Below are 26,008 nucleotides of genomic sequence, written 5' to 3'. Positions count from 1 at the left end.
CTCCCCAAAGGGCTAGTGGGGTCCTGTCCTCTATCAGAGCATTCCCTGTGTGTGTGCTGTGTGTCGGTACGTTTGTATCGACATGTATGAGGAGGAAAATGGTATGGAGGCGGAGCAATTGCCTGTAATAGTGATGTCACCCCCTAGGGAGTCGACACCTGACTGGATGGTCTTATGGAAGGAATTACGTGATAGCGTCAGCACTTTACAAAAGACTGTTGACGACATGAGACAGCCGGAAAATCAGTTAGTACCTGTCCAGGCGTCTCAAACACCGTCAGGGGCTCTAAAGCGCCCGTTACCTCAGATGGTCGACACAGACCCAGACACGGACACTGACTCCAGTGTCGACGGTGAGGAAACAAACGTGATTTCCTGTAGGGCCACACGTTACATGATCACGGCAATGAAGGAGGTTTTGAACATTTCTGATACTACAAGTACCATAAAAAAGGGTATTATGTGGGGTGTGAAAAAACTACCCGTAGTTTTTCCTGAATCAGATGAATTAAATGAGGTGTGTGATGAAGCGTGGGTTTCCCCCGATAAAAAACTGCTAATTTCTAAAAAATTATTGGCATTATACCCTTTCCCGCCAGAGGTTAGGGCGCGTTGGGAAACACCCCCTAGGGTAGATAAGGCGCTCACACGCTTATCAAAACAAGTGGCGTTACCGTCTCCTGATACGGCCGCCCTCAAGGAGCCAGCTGATAGGAAGCTGGAAAATATCCTAAAAAGTATATACACACATACTGGTGTTATACTGCGACCAGCAATCGCCTCAGCCTGGATGTGCAGTGCTGGGGTGGCTTGGTCGGATTCCCTGACTGAAAATATTGATACCCTGGACAGGGACAGTATATTATTGACTACAGAGCATTTAAAGGATGCATTTCTATATATGCGAGATGCACAGAGGGATATTTGCACTCTGGCATCAAGAGTAAGTGCGCTGTCCATTTCTGCCAGAAGAGGGTTATGGACGCGACAGTGGTCAGGTGATGCGGATTCCAAACGGCATATGGAAGTATTGCCGTATAAAGGGGAGGAGTTATTTGGGGTCGGTCTATCGGACCTGGTGGCCACGGCAACGGCTGGGAAATCCACCTTTTTGCCCCAGGTCACCTCTCAGCAGAAAAAGACACCGTCTTTTCAGGCTCAGTCCTTTCGTCCCCATAAGGGCAAGCGGGCAAAAGGCCACTCATTTCTGCCCCGGGGCAGAGGAAGGGGAAAAAGACTGCAGCAGGCAGCCTCTTCCCAGGAACAGAAGCCCTCCCCCGCTTCTGCCAAGTCCTCAGCATGACGCTGGGGCCTTACAAGCGGACTCAGGTACGGTGGGGGGCCGTCTCAAGAATTTCAGCGCGCAGTGGGCTCACTCGCAAGTGGACCCCTGGATCCTGCAGGTAGTATCTCAGGGGTACAAATTGGAATTCGAGACGTCTCCCCCTCGCCGGTTCCTGAAGTCTGCTTTACCAACGTCTCCCTCCGACAGGGAGGCGGTATTGGAAGCCATTCACAAGCTGTATTCCCAGCAGGTGATAATCAAGGTACCCCTCCTACAACAGGGAAAGGGGTATTATTCCACGCTGTTTGTGGTACCGAAGCCGGACGGCTCGGTGAGACCTATTCTAAATCTGAAATCCTTGAACACTTACATACAAAGGTTCAAATTCAAGATGGAGTCACTCAGAGCAGTGATAGCGAACCTGGAAGAAGGGGACTATATGGTGTCTCTGGACATCAAGGATGCTTACCTCCATGTCCCAATTTGCCCTTCTCACCAAGGGTACCTCAGGTTTGTGGTACAGAACTGTCATTATCAGTTTCAGACGCTGCCGTTTGGATTGTCCACGGCACCCCGGGTCTTTACCAAGGTAAAGGCGTCTTAATTATCCCTTACTTGGACGATCTCCTGATAAGGGCAAGGTCCAGGGAACAGTTAGAGGTCGGAGTAGCACTATCTCAAGTAGTGCTACGACAGCACGGGTGGATTCTAAATATTCCAAAATCACAGCTGATTCCGACGTCACGTCTGCTGTTCCTAGGGATGATTCTGGACACAGTCCAGAAAAAGGTGTTTCTCCCGGAGGAGAAAGCCAGGGAGTTATCCGAGCTAGTCAGGAACCTCCTAAAACCAGGCCAAGTGTCAGTGCATCAATGCACAAGGGTCCTGGGAAAAATGGTGGCTTCGTACGAAGCGATTCCATTCGGCAGATTCCACGCAAGAACTTTCCAGTGGGATCTGCTGGACAAATGGTCCGGATCGCATCTTCAGATGCATCAGCGGATAACCCTGTCTCCGAGGACAAGGGTGTCTCTCCTGTGGTGGTTGCAGAGTACTCATCTTCTAGAGGGTCGCAGATTCGGCATTCAGGACTGGGTCCTGGTGACCACGGATGCCAGCCTGAGAGGCTGAGGAGCAGTCACACAGGGAAGAAATTTCCAGGGCTTGTGGTCAAGCATGGAAACGTCATTTCACATAAATATCCTGGAACTAAGGGCCATTTACAATGCCCAAAGTCAAGCAAGGCCTCTGCTTCAGGGTCAGCCGGTGTTGATCCAGTCGGACAACATCACTGCAGTCGCCCACGTAAACAGACAGGGCGGCACAAGAAGCAGGAGAGCGATGGCAGAAGCTGCAAGGATTCTTCGCTGGGCGGAAAATCATGTGATAGCACTGTCAGCAGTGTTCATTCCCGGAGTGGACAACTGGGAAGCAGATTTTCTCAGCAGACACGATCTCCACCCGGGAGAGTGGGGACTTCATCCAGAAGTCTTCCAAGTGATTGTAAACCGTTGGGAAAAACCAAAGGTGGACATGATGGCGTCCCGCCTCAACAAAAAACTAGACAGGTATTGCGCCAGGTCAAGGGACCCTCAGGCAATAGCGGTGGACGCTCTGGTAACACCGTGGGTGTACCAGTCAGTGTATGTGTTCCCTCCTCTGCCTCTCATACCCAAGGTACTGAGGATTATAAGACGGAGAGGAGTAAGAACTATACTCGTGGCTCCGGATTGGCCAAGAAGGACTTGGTACCCGGAACTTCAAGAGATGCTCACGGAGGATCCGTGGCCTCTACCTCTAAGAAGGGACCTGCTTCAGCAAGGACCCTGTCTGTTCCAAGACTTACCGCGGCTGCGTTTGACGGCATGGCGGTTGAACGCCGGATCCTGAAGGAAAAAGGCATTCCAGATGAAGTCATTCCTACCCTGATCAAAGCCAGGAAGGATGTAACTGCACAACATTATCACCGTATTTGGAGGAAATATGTTGCGTGGTGCGAGGCCAGGAAGGCCCCGACAGAGGAATTTCAACTAGGTCGTTTCCTGCATTTCCTGCAAACAGGACTGTCCATGGGCCTAAAATTAGGTTCCATTAAGGTTCAAATTTCGGCCTTGTCGATTTTCTTCCAGAAAGAATTGGCTTCAGTTCCTGAAGTCCAGACTTTTGTAAAGGGGGTACTGCATATACAGCCGCCCTTTGTGCCTCCAGTGGCACCCTGGGATCTCAATGTGGTTTTGGGATTCCTAAAATCTCATTGGTTCGAACCACTTGCCACAGTGGATTTAAAATATCTCACATGGAAAGTGGTAATGCTGTTGGCCCTGGCTTCAGCCAGGCGCGTATCAGAATTGGCGGCTTTATCCTATAAAAGCCCTTACCTGATATTTCATTCGGATAGGGCGGAATTGAGGACTCGCCCTCAATTTCTCCCTAAGGTGGTTTCAGCGTTTCACCTAAACCAACCTATTGTGGTGCCTGCGGCTACTGGGGACTTGGAGGATTCCAAGTTACTGGATGTAGTCAGGGCCCTGAAAATATATGTTTCCAGGACGGCTGGAGTCAGGAAATCTGACTCGCTGTTTATATTGTATGCACCCAACAAGCTGGGTGCTCCTGCTTCTAAGCAGACTATTGCTCGTTGGATTTGTAGTACAATTCAGCTTGCACATTCTGTGGCAGGCCTGCCACAGCCAAAATCTGTAAAAGCCCATTCCACTAGGAAGGTGGGCTCATCTTGGGCGGCTGCCCGAGGGGTCTCGGCTTTACAACTTTGCCGAGCAGCTACTTGGTCAGGGGCAAACACGTTTGCTAAATTCTACAAATTTGATACCCTGGCTGAGGAGGACCTGGAGTTCTCTCATTCGGTGCTGCAGAGTCATCCGCACTCTCCCGCCCGTTTGGGAGCTTTGGTATAATCCCCATGGTCCTTACGGAGTTCCCAGCATCCACTAGGACGTCAGAGAAAATAAGAATTTACTTACCGATAATTCTATTTCTCGTAGTCCGTAGTGGATGCTGGGCGCCCATCCCAAGTGCGGATTGTCTGCAATACTTGTACATAGTTATTGTTGCCAAAAATTCGGGTTTTTGTTGTAGTGAGCCATCTGTTCTGGAGGCTCCTCATGTTATCATACTGTTAACTGGGTTTAGATCACAAGTTATATGGTGTGATTGGTGTGGCTGGTATGAGTCTTACCCGGGATTCAAAATCCTTCCTTATTGTACGCTCGTCCGGGCACAGTATCTTAACTGAGGCTTGGAGGAGGGTCATAGGGGGAGGAGCCAGTGCACACCAGGTAGTCCTAAAGCTTTTACTTTTGTGCCCAGTCTCCTGCGGAGCCGCTATTCCCCATGGTCCTTACGGAGTACCCAGCATCCACTACGGACTACGAGAAATAGAATTATCGGTAAGTAAATTCTTATTTTCTCTTAGTCCGTAGAGGATGCTGGGCGTCCGTCCCAGTGCGGGCTGTATCTGCAGTTATGGTTACACACATGTTGTGTTGCGTTCAGTCAGCCTGTTGCGGACGTGGTTCATAATAGTACATGCGTTATGCTGTTATTGGTGGTGTTGACACGCAGGTTGTGTTACACTTTCTGTCAGCGTATTGCTGCATATTTTTCTTGCTGTCGGCTGGTGTTCTATTGAATGCCACGTTCTGCGGCTTACTTGAGGTGTGAGCTGGTAAGATGCTCACCATGTTTTAACAATAAATTCTTTCCTCAAAATGTCCGTCTACCTGGGCACAGTTCCTTAAACTGGAGTCTGGAGGAGGGGCATAGAGGGAGGAGCCAGTTCACACCCATTCAAAGTCTTAAAGTGCCCATGTCTCCTGCGGATCCCGTCTATACCCCATGGTTCTTGAAGCATCCCCAGCATCCTCTACAGACTAAGAGAAAAGGATTTACCGTAAGGTATTAAAATCCTATTTTTTACAGGTGGTGAATAGCATATGTCCCTGTATCAGATCTTTTGTTTCCTATAGTATCTTAATATAGTGCTTATCATTCCGACCTGTGAAAGTTGATTTATTCTAAATAAACATTTAAATACCAGCGTTAATATATACTGCGGACGCTAGGCGCATCTTATTACCATATACGCTAATAGTGCGCTGAACGTCACATCACTATGCCCCTTAAGAGAAAGCAAGTAGTCTCACACATGGTATACTGAGGTCCAACGTTCAGAGATATATATGTAGTTGATATTAAAAGTTATGCATACAAAATAACATATGTACAGTATATCATTCAGTATAACATATATAAATATAAGATAGGGTTACAGAGTTACAGTTACATGAGAAATAGTTACAGCCAGTATACATCACCCTATCCTATAGAATCTTCTTCCATGTCTTCCTCTCAGCTACTACCTAACTATGCCTTAGAAAACTGTATATATCAAACAGTGGGAGTTACCAGGTTGTTGGTTTCGGTCTACTTCCATTGGCCCAGGAGAGGGAGGTTTCTCATTCCTTGTGTGTTATTGGTCAGTTCATATGTAAGCAATGTCCAGGTTCAAGTCTCAGGAAGTCCTTTGTTCTCGTAGAATGTGACTTTATATTCATACATTTGATCATAAATAATCGTTGCAATGTGCTTCAATTTACCCACAGCTATCAAATTAATCCACACATCCTCCTGACCATTTTGACACTAAGCATGATATACTTAACTTGTTCAGTCCCAATAATACATATATATCTGGTTTTACACTCTATTATATAAATACATTATAATACAAGTCTGGTGCCGGACATGTTTTGTCTATGTGTAATTTATGTGTTGTATGAATATGTGTTTGTGTGCATATTTATGGCGTTTCTCAGTGATTGCGCCTTTTACCGTATATACACTCACCATGCTGCAACACGCACGCCATGCGACTCTATGCATGATGTACGGTAAAGAAGCATGGTGCATCCATATACGTCAATTGCGTCCTTACGCTACCACCGAGAACCGCCACTCTGTGTGTAGTTTGTATTGTCTTCTTTTTCCGACTTCGACAGTCCACCCTTTGATAGTCAACAAAACTATCATAACTCACACTAAACATAATTAAAATATTTCAAACAATAATTGGTGACCCAGACACACGTATGTATTCATTTCGCAAATCAGACATTGACTATAGTTGGGGAAGCCAGGGAAGAGGACGGGACATTCTCTATATGCACTCGACGGTCGTGCGACCATTGGTTGGATGTGGGATGACATTCAACCTATAGAGTATGCCCGGACAGTACTATAGCACATGTCCGATCTGAACGATTGTTTCATACATACATGTACCTACGTCTTTGTACACTGATGTTTGGATTCGATAGAGGTTTTGCTGGGTAGAGGGAGAAAACACAAAAAAGTCGTGAAAGAGACATATAAAATTTTCATGGTATATATTCCTATCACTCCCTGAACATTGTTTAAATTTCTGGATCGTATACCAAATCGGTTTCATCATTGAACAAGGGTTATTATTTCAGGTAGTATCCTTCCTAGATAACATAAACCTTCAGAGTTTGTGGAGAGCCACTCATATAGTTTTCTTCCACGTATAACAATCTTTTGTACAGTCATGGTATTAATTAGCTCTTTATCTGCTCTGTGTGAATAGGCCATTGTCTGATTGTTCCTGATTACCTTCCAATTTCCAGGTTTCCTGAAATTGGTGGGATTTAAACATGCCAGGGATTTATCTATGGTACTGGTGGATCTTAAGACTAGGGGGTCCAGTTATATTATATACCTTGTCCACCGGTTCCCACGCCCCCCCCCCCCCCCCACTCTGTGTCATTCAGGTACCTCAGCTAACTCTAAAGAATATGGCATTAATCCTGCATTATTTTGTCTTAGAGGTACCTGTGAGCCCATCCAGCGTTTAATTAAATACCTTACCCACTAATGAATGATAATCACTCAAGGGATGTCTGTCAAATTCTGCCTTATTGCTAGACTGACAGCTCTGGATGCACTTTTCTTCAATTATAGGGTCACAATAACTACAAAATACAGTATTCCTCAGACAATAGCCTATCACATTGCCTCCGAACTCCGTAACTGCTAGACCTTTGATTTTCCTCTGGCTTCAAACAAAGTGATAGGCTGATCCTGGGATCCTATAAAGACATCACTCCTTTCTCCAGAACCAGTTCCAGTCCCACACTCGACACCTCAGGAACCCTCACAAAATAGAATGTCCTGAAAAAAATGTTTGTCAAAAGAAAGAGAAAGAACGAAACAAATCTTGCTTATAGCAAATCCATTACAACGACTGGTCTTTTTGTAAACCTTTAGTACACTCACGTATTGTTCAACAGTGCCGCCTCTCAGTCTTCACGGAACAGATTATCGAGTGATATTTTTGTGATTTCACTCTCTTTACGAGTTCCTTCCAGACTAACGACTTTCTTGCAATGGGAATCGTGGACCCAAGTCTCCCTCTCGGCTACTTTCCCTGGAATCGTACTGTCAACAAAACTTGATACAGTCCTTTCCACCTGTCTATTTGGCAACCTGAGCGTAAGAATAATCACACAGTCTCTTGGTTCACAATCAAGACAGTTAGTAGTTGGTATACCCGGAATCAACAGTTTCAAGTTCTTTTGCTAAGTTCTCAAATGCTGGCTAATCTTGATAAGGTACTGTACTGTCACCTCATTGGTGTATTTCAGATCATGGTGCGGATCAATCATGACATAAGGGTTGTCTTCCAAAAAAAAAAAAAAAAAAAATTTCAACGAGGGTGATTAGTTAAGTGGGGATCTGGGAGTGGTTCCGATGCTACATAACACTAGTGGCAGTGTCTATGACCACAATAGCCCAGTTTCAGCTATCACTTTGTTTCTGATCCTAGGGATACCATATCTACAAACAAATTCCTGCACAATTTTCTTTGCGGTAAACACAGCAGTATTTGTAGCAGCAGGGAATGCCTCTACCCAGTTTGAGAAAATATCAGTGCACATCAATACATAGTCCAAATTCCTACAGGGTGTTAATTGTACAAAGTCGATTTGTATTACCTGAAAAGGTCCGTCTGCATGAGGAGTATGGGATGGCTCTGTTGGTATTACCTTACCAAATGTTCTTCCTCGTACAAGTAAGACAGGTCATTGCTTTCCTGCTCACCTGAGAAGAGAACCCTGGTGCACTCCAGTAAGCTCTTACCAATTTGCACATATCTTCCTTGCCCTAGGTGAGTCAGACCATGTGCCGCCTCAGCTAGGCTTGGGAGATATGCCCTGGGGGCTACTGGCTTACCTTGTCCATCTCTCCAGAGTCCCGAGGACTCCTGACCATACCCCTTCCAGACTTCCTTTTCCTGTAGGGAACACAAATTTGCATCTCAATTTAATTGTGTGTTTGCAATGTAGAGTACCATGAGCATCACTCCAAAAACATCTCTAGAGTCGGTATATATATTGGCTGACGTATCTTCTGCCAACTTGCATGCCCTGGTCAGTGAGACCAGCTCAGCGACCAGTGCTGCATGCGGTCTGCCAAAAGGTTTCAGCTGCTATAATACCTTGGTCATCTACAACAGCATATCCTGTGCATAAGTCTGTCTGTCTGTGGTAACTACCGTCAGTCTAGACAAAATCAGGTCTGCAGTCACAAACGAGCTGTCACTTATGTCTGGTCTCGTAGTAAAAGACTGTTTCAGATATTCCATACAATCATGCATAATGCATATCAGTGTCCATACAAAATTTGCCTTCACCAGTATTCTCATCCTCCACCCTTTGTGCAATACAAGGCACATGCAGTTATATACTGGTGTCATCAGTGACAGCTCCCTCGTGCTGATGAGACATACCGGGTACCGGCAGAATTTTGAAGGACCGATATGGCATGTGGTGCATGAACTGTCAAATCGTGTACCAGGACTTCGTCCTAAGTATTTGACCCTTGTCCTACACAATAAAAAAAAACAACCTAGGCGCTGAGTAGTAAATATCCAATAATTAACAATCCAGCATATCTGTGTATTCATTTCTTCCCATCTCCGCCACTCCCCTTCGCTGTTGTGAACAAACCTCTGCAGGTTTGTATATTAAGAGCAAGAAAAAAGGGTATGACAACTGCGCCTGGAATTAGCGGAGTGTGAAACAATAAATAAAGAACCACCGTGTGTCAAAAAGACAATTTTCCAATGATTGGATGTATAAAAAGTATTTATATATTTGTAAAATATCACAATGAGAATTAAAAAATACTGTGCATAGTACAATAAAGATTCAGACAAGACAATATCACAAAGAATGTAACCATTGTAATCGCAACAATATAACAAGTGATGTGCTGTCTGTTGTTAGTCTGTATGTATCAGATCATTCATTAGATTAACTATTTGATAATGGAAATGAAAAAGCCCAGTGATAGCCAGTCTCTCTATATTCAAATGAGATCCTGATGGTATCATTTATAATTGGAAAGTCCCTGTGAGAGTCCGATTTTGTGAATCACAATGGAACTCGATGAGCAGGTGGAGAACAATTAATTCGTGCAGATTTGCGGCTGGAAGGATGCCGTTACCGTACCAGGTAAATGTGGCGTCCCACAGTGCTGATTACCTGGTCTTGCTTGTGAGGGAGAACCAAAACAGGCTATGCTCACCTCGGGGACGGCTGTTGATTCCCTTCCAGAGATGAAGCCACTGAAATGCTGAGGGCCGGCCGGCCGTGTTCTCATCAGGCGCCCAGTGGCGCTGGCTGTAGTGCAGGAGACCTCTGGCGGGTCTGACCGAACCCTGCGCAGATAGCGGCAGTTCAAAATGGCACAATGAGGCGTCCTAACGCGTTTCGTCACGGTCACGTGACTTTCTCAAAGGTGACCATGACGAAACGCGTTAGGACTCATTGTGCCACTTTGAACTGTCACTATCTGCGCAGGCTTTGGTCAGACTCACCAGAGGTCTCCTGCACTACAGCCAGCGCCATGAGAACACGGCCGGACGGCCCTTAGCATTTCAGCGGCTTCATCTCTGGAAGGGAAAGCCGTCCCCGAGGTGAGCCTAGCCTATCTTGGTTCTCCCTCGCAAGCAAGACCAGGTAATCAGCACGGTGGGATGCCACATTTACCTGGTCCGGTAGCGGCATCCTTCCAGCCGCAAATCTGAACGAATTAATTGTTCTCCACCTGCTCATCGAGTTCCATTGTGATACACAAAATCGGACTCTCACAGGGACTTTCCAATTATAAATGATACCATCAGGATCTCATTTGAATATAGAGAGACTGGCTATCACTGGGCTTTTTCATTTCCATTATCAAATAGTGAATCTAATGAATGACAGCACTTGTTATATTGTTGCGATTGCAATGGTTACATTCTTTATGTGATATTGTCTTGTCTGAATCTGTATTGTACTGTGCACAGTGTTTTTTAATTCTCATTGTGATATTTTATAAATATATAAATACTTTTTATACATCCAATTATTGGAAAATTGTCTTTTTGACACACGGTGGTTCTTTATTTATTGTTTCACACTCCGCTAATTCCAGGCGCAGTTGTCATACCCTTTTTTCCTTGTCCTACACAACTGCAGTTTATCCTTTGAGACCATGTGTCCTGTCTGGAAGATATGAAACAAAAGTTTTTTTAGTATCCGCCAGTGAAGACACAAATGTATCAGAGCACAGTAACAACTTCATATTAATACCAATCTCAAATCGGGCTGAAAGGATAGTAAGCAGCTATGCAAGGCCTGGGAGAAAATACTCAGGCTGTCAATGAAACTTTGGGAGAGTCGGGTCCATGTATTGTACCCCCTTTGTGAACGCAAAGATGACGAAGAAACAGTGAAGAAAGCAGAATAGGGGTTGGTGACAGTAAAGTTTGTAGCGGTGGAGAGGATTTTATTAAAATGACAGCTGGATTAGGTACTACGGGGAATTGATTCTTAACTACTTGGTTTTACCCCCCTTAAAGTTTGTGCTTGCTGTGTCACTACTGGGACTACCTTAGCCATCAAGCCAGTGTCCTGTCCATCCTAAGGAGGTAATTCCAAGTTGATCGCAGCAGGAAATTTCTTAGCAGTTGGGCAAAACCATGTGCACTGCAGGGGAGGCAGATATAACATTTGCAGAGAGAGTTAGATTTGGGTGGGTTATTTTATTTCTGTGCAGGGTAAATACTGGCTGCTTTATTTTTACACTGCAAATTAGATTGCAGATTGAACACACCCCACCCAAATCTAACTCTCTCTGCACATGTTATATCTGCCTCCCCTGCAGTGCACATGGTTTTGCCCAATTGCTAACAGAATTCCTGCTGCGATCAACTTGGAATTACCCCCTAAGTTCATAGGGAACCTGGTATCTGTGAGATAATTTCCTCTATCTGTGATGGACATGAATCTAGAACAGTGGAATGCAACATTAGTCTTTGAGGAGTATCTAATATACCTTGTAGTTCCTGAGCGGGAGTACAATATATGTATTTCACATTTCAATTTACACAACAAAATCTCTGTCGATTAAGTTAGTCAGAGGCCACTGCTGCTAGGAGAAAAGAAAAGGGTTTAGCATCATAGAGGCCCAATCGTAACTTCAGCAGGTTTTGTCAAAGGGTAATGTTGCACTTCTCTCGTTACTCCCATTTGCCGAACTAGTGTTTACCAGTAATCTTTTCTTAACAGAGAATTTTCTAGTACTACAAAAAAAAGCTTCTCGGTCATGCAAAGTATTCATTTAATCCTTCTCATCCCGTATTAAGGGTCTGTACATGGTCCAACAAACATTTACTGAGCTTTCCTAGCAGAGCCGGCCATAACCAATATGATGCCCTAGGCAAGATTTTGGCTGGTGCCCCCTAGCACCGCCGCTAGTTCTGCAAGAGATACCTGGCATGAGTCAGCTGGCAGCTCTGCTAACATCAGGCGCCTTTTGTTTATGAAAATGCATCTTATTTGCATTACTATGTGGCTAGGATGCACAAGCAGCTTCTGCTGCTTAAAATTATATGCAGCATGCCTAATATTCTGTGTGCGACTGCGGCTGTATCTGCATACGTAATGCTGCATTACAGTGATTTCCAGGAAAACACACAGAATATAGGCATGCTGCATATCATTTTAATCAGCAGAAGCTGCTGGTGCCCCTAAGCATACCAAATGCCCTAGGCATTTGCCTAGTTTGCCTATGCCTAAGGCCGGCTCTGTTTCCTAGACAAGAGCATTCCTAGCTGCCCTCATCTTGATGACCTATTTCCTGGAAATTAATACTTCTTATGTGGTAGTTAAAAAGAAGCACCCTGGGGGTTACCCCTTCTCTGTCCGCTTTCCTACTGGGAAATACTAATGTGCGGACAGGATATTCCCCATTTGTGTGATTACTTTCCTGGTTTTTATTTTATTTTTGGATCTTACTATCTATGTACTTGAAAGGCACCATACTTACCAGTTCCACTGGTCTCAGCCACTTCTCCTGCGGGCTTCTCCTGCGGGCTCTTTTACCTGTTGGATATTATACCTCTGAGTGCATGAGAAATGGCTGAAACCAGAGTTGGGTCACCATCTCCTCCTGAATAAAAATTTTTGACATTCATTATTAGTACATAGTATAGATTACATTTCTTTTTCATATTTTTATTTTTATTTTCTCTTACGTCCTAGAGGATGCTGGGGACTCCAAAAGGACCATGGGGTATAGACGGGATCCGGAGGAGACATGGGCCACTAAAAAGACTTTGACTGGGTGTGAACTGGCTCCTCCCTCTATGCCCCTCCTCCAGACCTCAGTTAGATTCTGTGCCCAGGAGAGACTGGACACACACTAGGGGAGCTCTACTGAGTTTCTCTGGAAAGACTTTATGTTAGGCTTTTTTATTTTCAGGGAGACCTGCTGGCTACAGGCTTCCTGCTTCGTGGGACTGAGGGGAGAGAAGTCAGACCTACTTCTTCTTAGTTAAGGGCTCTGCTTCTTAGGCTACTGGACACCATTAGCTCCAGAGGGTTCGATCACTTGGTGTGCCTAGCTGCTTGTTCCCGGAGACGCGCCATCACCCCCCTCACAGAAGCCAAAAGTAAGAAGCCGGGTGAGTATTAGAAATAACAGAAGACTTCAGTGACGGCAGAAGACTTCAGTAACGGAGGTACAGCGCAGCGGTCGCGCTGCGCTCCATGCTCCCACACACCAACGGCACTTACAGGGTGCAGGGCGCTGGGGGGGAGCGCCCTGGGCAGCAAGTTACTGAGGGGCTTTTTCACTGGCAAAAGAGGCATATTTGGTGCCCAGGCACCGTGTATGATACCCCCGCCAGTATAATTTTTTTAAATTTAAGCGGGACTACAGCGTGTCGGGAAGGGCGGGGCTGAGCCGCACAGCTTACCAGCGCCATTTTATCTCTTCACAGACCGCCGCTGCTGAGACGCTGGCCCGGACCTTCACTCTCCTTACAAGTATCTGGGGAGCAAAACGGGGGGGGGGGGGGGCACATGCAATTTGATGCTATATATGTGTAAATTACAGCGCAGCCATCATATATTATTTCTTTAGTAGTATATGGGCGCTGGGGTGTAAGCTGGCATATTCCCTCTGTGTTCTCTCTACAGGCTTCCCTGTGGGTCTGTCCCCTATTTGGCTGGTGTGAGTGTGGGTGTGTCAGTACTGCGTGTCAACATGTCTGAGGCTGTGTTCCTCCCCGGAGGAAGTTACTGGGGGCACGGAGAAAGATTTGGGAATGACTCTGTCGGCACAGCCGACTGCTGATTGGGTAAATATGTTGAGTACATTGAATGCAAACGTGGCATTATTGTCTAAGAGGCCGGATAAATCTGATTCTCAGACTCAAACATGGAGAAGATCCATGGAGGACGCTTTGTCTCAGGTGCAGACCCCCTCAGGGTCACAAAAACGTTAATTTACCCAGATGATACAGATACCGACACAGACTCTGATTCCAGTGTCGACTTCAATGAGGCCACTTTACATCCGAAGGTGGTTAAGAGTATTCAGTACATGATTGTGGCTATTAAAGATATTTTACATATTTCTGAGGAACCTCTGGTTCCAGATTAGGGAGGCCAATCCCGGGATCGGGATCGGCGGGATCCCGGGATTTGGGCCCAAAAATGCCGGGATTTGAATCCCAGGATTGGAGCATCTAATCCCGGGATTCACGGGATTATACTGCGCATGCGCGGCGGCGGGAGGGTGGTTGTGTAAGTAATAATATTACTAATATTAGGCGGGCGGCAGCCATGAACAAGTTGAACGCGGCGGCATTTCAATTGTAGCTCCGGCCGCCAGCCAATCAGAGCTGGCGGACCGGCAGCCAATCAGGGAAGCTGCAGCGGCAGCCAATCAGGAGCGACTGCTGTGGCCACTTCCCTGATTGGCTGCCGGTCCGCCAGCTCTGGTTGGCTGGCGGCCGGCGCTTCATTTGAAATGCCGCCGCGTTCAGTGTGTTAATGGTTGCCGCCCGTCTAATAGTAAGTACTATTACTTACACCCACCCTCTCTCCCTCCGTGCAGTCAGTGCTCCCTATACAGTCTTCCTCCCTCCCGCGCCGCTACCAACCCTCCCTGCCGCGACCTACACCCTCCCTCCTGAGTCCTGCACCGCTACCTACACTCTTCCTTCCTCCCGCACCGCTACCTACACCCTCCCTACCTCCCGCACCGCTACCTACACCCTCCATACCTCCCGCACCGCTACCTACACCCTCCAGCGCTGCTCCCTACAACTTTCTCTGATCCCTACTGCAATTCCGGGATCCCGGGAATCTCGGGATTGACCGTTTTTCAATCCCGAATCCCGGGATTTAAAAAATGGCCCGGGATTGGCCTCCCTATTCCAGATACAAGGGTTTGTTTATTTAAAGGGAAAAAGCCTGAGGTGAAGTTTCCCCCCTCTCATGAACTGAACGCTCTTTGTGAAAAGGCTTGGGAGTCGCCTGACAAAAGGTGGCAGATTCCCAAGAGAATTTTTATGGCATATCCTTTCCCCTCTGACGACAGGGAGAAATGGGAGTCGTCACCCAATGTGGACAAGGCTCTGTTCCGACTGTCCAAGAAGGTAGCGCTTCCGTCTCCTGACACGGCTGCCCTCAAGGATCCGGCGGATCGCAAGCAGGAGACGATGTTGAAGGCCATTTTCATTACTACTGGTGCACTCCTTAGGCCTGCTGTGGCGTCGGCGTGGGTGAGTAGTGCTATTGCTAAGTGGGCTGATAATTTAGCTTCTGATATGGATACCCTTGATAAGGATAACATTCTTTTGACTCTTGGTTAAATCAAGGACGCTGCAGATTACCTAAAGGATGCGGCGAGGGATATTGGCCTCTTGGGATCAAGGGCCAATGCCATGGCGGTCTCTGCCAGGAGGGTGTTGTGGATTCATCAATGGAATTCAGATGCCGACTCCAAGAAAGCTATGGAAGCTCTCCCTTTTAAAGGTAGTGTCTTGTTTGGTGACAGCCTTGCTGACCTGGTGTCTACCACTACTGCGGGTAAGTCATCTTTTCTTCCTTATGTTCCCACACAACAGAAAAAGGCGCCCCATTCTCAGATGCAGTCCTTTCGACCCAATAAATACAAAAAAGGAAGGGGTTCGTCCTTGCTCGCTTCAAAGGGTAGAGGAAGGGGAAAAAGGTCGCCTGCTGTGTCTGGCACCCAGGACCAAATGTCCTCCCCCGCCTATGCCAAGTCCACCGCATGACGCTGGGGCTTCCCTACAGGAGTCCGTGCCGGTGGGGGGCCGTCTCCGAATCTTCAGTCAGGTCTGGTTTCAATCGGCCCTGGATCCTTGGGTCTTAGACATAGTGTCCCAAGGGTACAAACTGGAGTTTCAGGAGATGCCCCCCCGCCGCTTTTTCAAATCGGCTCTGCCAGTTTCTCTTCCAGAAAGAGAAGTAGTAATCGCTGCGATACAAAAGCTGTGTCAACAGAGGGTCATTGTCCTGGTTCCCCCGTACCAACGGGGGGAAGGGTTCTATTCGAGCCTCTTTGTCGTGCCGAAGCCGGACGGCTCCGTCAGACCGATTCTGAACCTAAAATCCCTCAATCCATACTTGAAAACTTTCAAGTTCAAGATGGAATCTCTTTGACAGGGCCGTAACTAGGGGGGGGCTAGGGGGTCATGCGCCCCGGGCGCTGGAGCGAGGGGGGCGCTGGGGAGGCTGTTTCCACAGCCAAAATTTTTTGAGGGCAGCGGGCACTGTGCGCGATGCTGTCACACGCATCACGCATTGAGGGAGGAGAGGGAGAGAGAACGGAGAGTCTGGCAGTGGCTAGCAGGTTTGAACAATGGCGCGCGGGACTGATGAGGGCATGCTGGCTGCAGTCAGTGACAGTGAATGAGTAACTGTCACTCATGCTGCAGCACTGCAGGCTCCTCTGACAGGGGAACGTCCACAGCAGTCTCCGGCAGCCCTGAGCAGTGCACACAGTCCTCCCCCATGCTGGGAACAGGGGGAGGGACACAGTGCAGCAGCGTGGAGGGGGAACTGGAGCCGACCTGTGACAGAGAGAGGAGATTTATGAGGTATGTTTCTCTGCCATACAGCTCCCCCTCTACAATGTGTGTGTGTGTGTGTGTGTGTGTGTGTGTGTGTGTGTGTGTGTGTGTGTGTGTGTTAGTGTGTGTGTGTGTCAGTGTGCATCTGGTCCCTATACAGTGTGTGTGTGTGTGTTTGTCAGTGTGCATCTGGTCCGTATATACAGTGTGTGTGTGTGTGTGTGTCAGTGTGCATCTGGTCCGCATATACAGTGTGTGTGTGTCAGTGTGCATCTTTTCTGTATACAGTGTGTGTGTGTGTGTGTGTGTGTGTGTGTGTGTGTGTGTGTGTGTGTTTGTCAGTGCGCCCCCTATATAATCTATGTAATGTGTATACACGACTCCTCTGTGCTGTAATGTGCATAAGTGTCTCCTCTGCGGTGTAACGTGTATAAGCTGTTGTACTGTGGTGTAACATGTATAAATATCTCCTCTGTGGTGTTACGTGTGGGATTATATATTTTGATTGTATTTTAATTATAATTGTATTTTTTTATTTTGATATTTAATTTAATTGAATTTATGTTTTTTATTTATTTAATGTTTTGTGGGGTTTTTTTTTTTTTGGGGGGGGGGGCGCAAATTTACTGTCTTGCCCCGGGTGAGAGCAATCCTAGTTTCGGCCCTGTCTTTGAGCTGTGATTTCCAGCTTAGAAGGGGGGGATTTTATGGCGTCAGTCGACATAAAGGATGCCTATTTACATGTCCCGATATATCCTTCTCATCAAACCTTCCTAAGATTTGCGGTGCAGGATTGTCATTACCAATTTCAGACGTTGCCGTTTGGGCTTTCCACGGCCCCGAGGGTCTTCACCAAGGTGATGGCGGAAATGATGGTACTCCTACGCAAGCAGGGTGTCACAATTATCCCGTACTTGGACGATCTCCTGATAAAGGCGAGATCAAAAGAGCAGTTGCTAAGAAGCGTGGAACTCTCCCTGATGGTTCTGCAACATCATGGTTGGATTCTCAATTTACAAAAGTTTCAGTTGATTCCGACAACTCGGCTGCCCTTCTTGGGCATGATCCTAGACACGGAACGGCGGAGAGTGTTTCTTCCGGTGGAAAAAGCTCTGGAAATCCAGACCATGGTCAAGGAGATTCTGAAACCGGCAAGAGTGTTGATTCATCAATGCACTCGAGTGCTAGGGAAGATGGTTGCAGCTTACGAAGCCATTCCGTTTGGCAGGTTTCATGCCCAGGTGTTTCAGTGGGATCTGCTGAACAAATGATCCGGGTCTCACCTGCACATGCACCAGAAAATAAGTCTATCTTCCAGGACCAGAATTTCTCTCCTGTGGTGGCTGCAAAGTTCTCACCTTCTAGAGGAACGCAGATTCGGAATCCAGGATTGGGTCCTGCTGACCACGGATGCAAGTCTCCGAGGCTGGGGTGCAGTCACACAAGGAAGAAGTTTCCAGGGAAAATGGTCAAGCCAGGAATCTTGTCTCCACATAAATGTTCTGAAGTTAAGAGCCATTTACAACGGTCTTCTGCAAGCGAAGAACCTTCTTCAAAGTCTACCTGTCCTGGTCCAGTCGGACAACATAACAGCGGTGGCGTACGTAAACCGCCAGGGCGGAACAAAGAGCAGGGCGGCGATGGCGGAGGCCACAAGAGTTCTCCGCTGGGCGGAACAACACGTAAGCGCTCTGTCAGCAGTTTTCCTTCCGGGCGTGGACAACTGGGAAGCAGACTTCCTCAGCAGACACGATCTCCATCCAGGAGAGGGGGCCCTTCATCCAGAGGTGTTTTGCAGAAGTAACAAGGTGTTGGGGAATCCCTCAAATAGACATGATGGCATCTCGCCTCAACAAGAAGCTTCCGAGGTAATGTTCCAGGTCAAGAGACCCCCAAGCCAGTGCAGTGGACGCCCTGGTAACTCTGTGGGTGTTTCAGTCGGTATATGTGTTCCCTCCACTTCCTCTCATTCCAAAAGTGCTGAGGATCATAAGACGAACAAGGGTTCAAGCAATACTTGTCGTTCCAGATTGGCCACGGAGGGCCTGGTATCCGGATCTTCAGGAATTGCTCATAGAAGATCCTTGGCCGCTTCCTCTAAGAGAGGACCTGTTACTGCAGGGGCCATGCGTGTTTCCGGACTTACCACGGCTACGTTTGACGACGTGGAGGTTGAACGCCAAATCCTAGCTCGTAAAGGTATTCCCGGGGAAGTCATCAACACTCTCCTTAAGGAGGTCACGGCAAAACATTATCACCGTATTTGGAGAAAATATGTGTCGTGGTGTGAAACCAAAATGGCTCCTGCGGAGGAATTTCACTTGGGTCGTTTCCTCCATTTTTTGCAGGCAGGCGTGGATGCAGGCCTGAAATTGGGTTCCATCAAAGTGCAGATTTCAGCTTTATCTATTTTCTTTCAAAAAGAATTGCCCGCCCTGCCTGAGGTTCAGACTTTCGTGAAGGGAGTGCTGCATATCCATCCTCCATTTGTGCCACCCGTGGCACCATGGGATCTTGAAGTGCTGTTACAGTTTCTTATGTTTGAACCTTTGCGAAAGGTTGAGTTAAAGTTTCTCACTTGGAAAGTGGTAATGCTTTTGGCTTTGGCGTCTACCAGACGAGTGTCAGAATTGGCGGCGTTGTCTCACAAGAGCCCATATTTGATTTTTCATGTGGATAGAGCGGAATTGAGGACTCGTCAACAATTTCTGCCGAAGGTGGTGACTTTGTTTCACATTAATCAACCTATTGTGGTGCCTGTGGCTACGGATGCCGTGACGGTGCCAAGATCTCTTGATGTCGTGAGAGCTTTGAAAATTTATGTCGCCAGAACGGCTCTTGTTAGGAAATTGGAGGCTCTGTTTGTCCTGTATGCTTCCAACAAGATTGGAAATCCTGCTTCCAAGCAGACTATTGCACGCTGGATTTGTAATATGATTCAGCACGCTCATTCTACGGCTGGATTGCCGTTGCCAAAGTCAGTGAAGGCCCATTCTACCAGGATGGTGGGCTCATCTTGGGCGGCTGCCCGAGGGGTCTCGGCACTTCAACTTTGCCGAGCAGCTATGTGGTCGGGTTCAAACACTTTTGCTAAGTTCTACAAGTTTGATACCCTGGCTGATGAGGACCTTATGTTTGCTCAACCAGTGCTGCAGAGTCGTCCGCACTCTCCCGCCCAGTCTGGAGCTTTGGTATAGACCCTATGGTCCTTTTGGAGTCCCCAGCATCCTGTAGGAATTAAGAGAAAATAGGATTTTAATACCTACCGGTAAATCCTTTTCTCCTAGTCCATAGAGGATGCTGGGTGCCCATCCCAGTGCGGACTGTTACTTGCAGTTGTATTGATACTTGTTGTTTTTCAGTTACACAAAGGTTGTGTATCAGTTATATTAAGCTTGTTGCTGTTGTTAGTTCATACTGTTATCTGGTATTCCTGCTAATCCAGTTGTACGGTGTGTTTGTGGTGTGCGCTGGTATGTATCTCACCATTAGTTTAACAAAAACTATTTCCTCGAAATGTCCGTCTCCCCTGGGCACAGTTCCTATAACTGAGGTCTGGAGGAGGGGCATAGAGGGAGGAGCCAGTTCACACCCAGTCAAAGTCTTTTTAGTGTGCCCATGTCTTCTGCGGATCCCGTCTATACCCCATGATCCTTTTGGAGTCCCCAGCATCCTCTATGGACTAGGAGAAAAGGATTTACCGGTAGGTATTAAAATCCTATTTTCTATAGTTTGTATACTGGCTGTAACTGCTTCCCCCACCACATATGGCGGTGGTGGTGTACTTGCTTTCTCTTTTCTTTTTTTTTTACTTCTCCCCATTGTTGCGACGAGTTCAAACAGATATTATGTTTTTGTTCTTATCTTATATGATTTTGGTTAAATATATTTGTTTTCATAATACCTGCAATACCTCAGGATCAAAACCACCAATCACTGGAAATTATATTTACTCATTCATCGTAATTTTTACCCATTCATTACAAAAAGCCTTCTCACACATTATATAACCAGCAGACCCTTTCAGCCCCTGTCCTTCAGCCTGAACCCTGGCTCCCGAACACCTCTCGCGTGCACCCTTAGCTCCCATTGTGGGCTTTTTAAACATACATTAAGTAGCCAATGCAAGACGACGGAGAAAAGTCCTCTGAGCGCTTTTCACCTGCTCCGTCTCCTCTGGATAGTACCACGGTCCACTCCTGTAGTGATTTCCCAGTGTACCCAGTGAGGACCCTACCAGACCCCTCAGTACTGGAAGTATGAAGTATTAACAGCAATAAATTAATACCCTGCCTTTTTCAGTGGAGGTTAAAAAGCCTGATCTTTTTGGTTTCTTTCCACAGGAATTCCGCTTGGGAAATGTCACCAAGCCTTCCTATGGAGTTCCACCAGGAATATTTCCTGAGAGAGTCAGCGAAAATTCCTTCTCATTACACAAATCACATCTGCATATGCTAACACAGCGCGTATGATGCCGCAATTGCGTGAAATTATGCAAATGGTATCACGTTGTGCCACGTATCACATACACACACCGGCGGTCCAATCGCACGGTTTATATATACTTGTTATCTATACACCCTACGATCACGGGCATCGAATTCACTAGCTGCGCTCCACAGCTGGAGTGTAACACCAGAAATCACGCTCCTCCGCACGTTTTACATTTAAAAACACACACTACGTGGCTCAATAATAATAAATACGTGAGGTCGCTAACCTCCATGCCACCAAGCCTCTGCTTACTCAGTGCCTCACTGACGGGATGCCGCTTTCCGGGGTTCAATCCACTCACACTTACTTTCAACCCACACGAATTCACAATATTTTCTGTACAGAAAAAGGAATCATTTACCAGTGATTGATAACATCCCCCTAGAGGTATTACACTTCAGTTTATATGGCTATTGACTATAATTTAAATGCTATGATTCAGATTAGATAGCTATCTTGCAGAACCTACAATGATATAACTATACATATATCCATATAATAATAATAATAATTTATATATATATATATATATATATATATATATATATATATACATACATACACTTTAATTCATTATACTCTATGAAACCCTCACACAGCATATATATTTTTACACATATACTGAATGTAGTTTCAACAGCAGCCTAATTTGCATCTCAACAGATGCCCACATGGTCTACTCCTGTTCCAGAGTAGTTGAACAGGTTCATTAACATTTCAATTGTCTAGGTCTTGTAACAAGCAAAGTGTCTCATCTTACACACTCATTGGGGTAAATTTACTAAGATTCGTATTTTCCCGTTTGAGGTCAAAGTTCAATCACGAATGACATCGAAAGTGTAAATATGCAACTTTTTGAATTGATTACGACTAATTTACTAAGCTGCCGTATTCTGCATTTTTTCGGGTTTTCCGATGTCGATGTCATTCGTTTTTTTTTTGGCAGTGTTTTACGTGAGTGACTTGTAAAACACTGCCGACTTTAATACAATGAATCTCGGCCGGATCTGAGAGATCCGTGCTGGGCTTCATTGTGCACCTTGTTAAAAAAAAAAATGTTTAAATGTAAAAAAAAAATTGCGTGGGGTCCCCCCTCCTAAGGCAAACCAGCCTCGGGCTCTTTGAGCCGATCCTGGTTGCAGAAATATGGGGGAAAAATGGACAGGGGTTCCCCCATATTTAAGCAACCAGCATCGGGCTCTGCGCCTGGTCCTGGTTCCAAAAATACGGGGGACAAAAAGAGTAGGGGTCCCCCGTATTTTTGAAACCAGCACCGGGCTCCACTAGCTGGACAGATAATGCCACAGCCGGGGGTCACTTTTATACAGTGCCTTGCGGCCGTGGCATCAAATATCCAACTAGTCACCCCTGGCTGGGGTACCCTGGGGGAGTGGGGACCCCTTCAATCAAGGGGTCGTCCCCCCAGCCACCCAAGGGCCAGGGGTGAAGCCCGAGGCTGTCCCCCCCATCCAAATGGCTGCGGATGGGGGGCTGATAGCCTTTATTCAAAGTGTTTGATATTGTTTTTAGTAGCAGTACTACAAGGCCCAGCAAGCCTCCCCCGCAAGCTGGTACTTGGAGAACCACAAGTACCAGCATGCAGCGGAAAAATGGGCCCGCTGGTACCTGTAGTACTACTACTAAAAAAATACCCCAATAAAGACAACACACACACACCTTGAAAGTATAACTTTAATACATCCATCCACACCTCCATATACACATACTTACCTTATGTTCCCACGCAGGTCGGTCCTCTTCTCCAGTAGAATCCATGGTGTACCTGTAGAAAAAATTATACTCACATAATCCATGGTTGAAGGCTCCTCTGCTTGTAATCCTTTTGTAATCCACGTACTTGAGAAAAAAAAAAACGGATACCCGACCACGAACTGAAAGGGGACCCATGTTTGCACATGGGACCCCTTTCCCCGAATGCCAGAAACCCACTCTGACTGATGTCTAAGTGGGTTTCCTCAGCCAATCAGGGAGCGCCACGTTGTGGCACCCTCCTGATCGGCTGTGTGCTCCTGTACTGTATGACAGGCGGCACACGGCAGTGTTACAATGTAGCGCCTATGCGCTCCATTGTAACCAATGGTGGGAACTTTCAGGTCAGCGGTTGACCGAAAGTAACCTCACCGCTGACCTGAAAGTTCCCACCATTGGTTACAATAGAGCGCATAGGCTTGGTGGCATGGAGGTTAGCGACCTCACGTATTTATTGTTATTGAGCCACGTAGTGTGTGTTTTTAAATGTAAAACGTGCGGAGGAGCGTGATTTCTGGTGTTACACTCCAGCTGTGGAGCGCAGCTAGTGAATTCGATGCCCGTGATCGTAGGGTGTATAGATAACAAGTATATATAAACTGTGCGATTGGACCGCCGGTGTGTGTATGTGATACGTGGCACAACGTGATACCATTTGCATAATTTCACGCAATTGCGGCATCATACGCGCTGTGTTAGCATATGCAGATGTGATTTGTGTAATGAGAAGGAATTTTCGCTGACTCTCTCAGGAAATAGTCAGGGGTGACTAGTTGGATATTTGATGCCACGGCCGCAAGGCACTGTATAAAAGTGACCCCCGGCTGTGGCATTATCTGTCCAGCTAGTGGAGCCCGGTGCTGGTTTCAAAAATACGGGGGACCCCTACTCTTTTTGTCCCCCGTATTTTTGGAACCAGGACCAGGTGCAGAGCCCGATGCTGGTTGCTTAAATATGGGGGAACCCCTGTCCATTTTTTCCCCATATTTCTGCAACCAGGATTGGCTCAAAGAGCCCGAGGCTGGTTTGCCTTAGGAGGGGGGACCCCACGCAATTTTTTTTTTGAAAATTTATAACATTTCCCCCCCCCTTCCCACTGAAAAACATGCACGGATCTCATGGATCCATGCATGCCTATACAAACACGGGATAAAAAAGCAGGTCTATTTTTTTTTAGCACTTTTTCACGATTTGTATTTTAGCACGGCAGTGTTTGGCTATTGTCGGCAGTGTTTGTGTTTTGCACTTTTTAGTAAATTCCCGATTTCTACCAAATTGCAGGCGTATTTGACCGATGGTGTATTGATTCGTGATTTTTTCCTAGGACTTCCTAAATATTACGAATGCCCTCATCACTGCCGTGATTTTTGCTTAGTAAATTACCGAGATGACACTTTGAAGAAAAAACGGCATCTCGGTCAAAATCGGGACCTTAGTAAATATACCCCATTATCTCTTGTTCTAAGACATATCTTGGAAACATTTTCTCATCTGTGTGTATTTTTCTTAAATCAAGCTAAGTATTAATCTCACTAGGTCTAATTGAAACACTATTTATAATTGACTATGGCATGAGTTAGTTAAATTCATTGGTAGCTTTTAAATGGTTATGGACTTGTATGTATGTATGTATATATATATATATATATATATATATATATATATATTTTTTTTTACTTGTGACAAAGGTTACAGGTTGTTTAACAATGGCTTTCAGGAACAGCTGAAAGTCAGCTGTTAGCTAGGTGGGTGGGGAGTGACTTTAAATTATGTTGGTTTTGATAAGACCAATGCAGATTGTGCAGTTGTATCTACATTAGACCTAAAATGGCCACTGCTCCTTCCCCCTCCAAGCCATGTGCTTGGACACGAAATGGAGTCCAAGCCATGTGGCCAGTTTCACAAACACTAGCTCTTTTGTCACAAATAAATCCCAAATTATACAAGCACCCATGGGATACCACTACATGGGAACAAAGTTTCCACACGCTGCATCTTTTTCAGCACGAACAAAGCTTTGTTACTTCAGGCCTGTGTTAGCACTATGCAAACAAGACGCCGCATGGTAACCAAGCCATATCCGTACTATGCTAATTAGACGCATGCACCAACTTTTAAACGCTTTTTAAATTTACTTAAAAGATAAACAATCCAATCTGAATCAAACACAATATGACTTATTGAACCTCGTTAGCAACAATAAAGAGTACACTGTAACATTTCTAATATTGTGCGTTTTTGTCACACCCAAAGGCAACAAAGAAATCTATTGACCCTTGATTCATATCAGCGCCTTACTGATAGCGCCAAAAACGGATGTGGTTCATCGGCATCAGATGCGTCCATTCTTAGCTGGTAGCCCTCAGCGCGTCTGTACTGCGCATCATTAAGTACGTGATATCCCGGCTGCGAGCCCCCAACTGTGAAAGTCTATTTATTCTAAATAAACATTTAATTACCAGCATTAAAACAAAGAAAATGCAGCGCCACGTGTGGGATTAACACTCCAAAATGATAAAAAAAACACCCCCAGTTACTGAAAAAATGTGTATGGTGATGTAGTATAAGGGTTCTAGCGACCAAATGGTGTTAGAATATATGAATTATATATACTGTATATATATATATATATATATATATATAAATAAACCATATATGTATAAATGAATAAATATTTTATTTTAACACAACCTCAATAAATGGTAGATTACTATATATAAAATCACATAAAAAGGAGTATCAGAATCCTCCACTAAAAAACAGGTGTTATATTAAAAGTAATATTTAGGAGAATCTTAACGTAATTGGTAGGAGGTCACAGAGGGAGAGAGGGCTCTTTTTATGTGATTTTATATATAGTAATCTACCATTTATTGAGGTTCATATTTACAAGACTAACACTCCCATATTTACAAGACTAACAGAATACGTCAATATCCATTAACCACTCAACTGACGATTTTATAATTTTTTTACAAAAAATAACT

This window comes from Pseudophryne corroboree, chromosome 3 (assembly GCF_028390025.1).
Source record: "Pseudophryne corroboree isolate aPseCor3 chromosome 3, aPseCor3.hap2, whole genome shotgun sequence".
NCBI lineage: Eukaryota > Metazoa > Chordata > Amphibia > Anura > Myobatrachidae > Pseudophryne > Pseudophryne corroboree.
The sequence above is the reverse complement of the archived record's forward strand: the minus strand, read 5'-3'. Positions refer to the sequence as shown.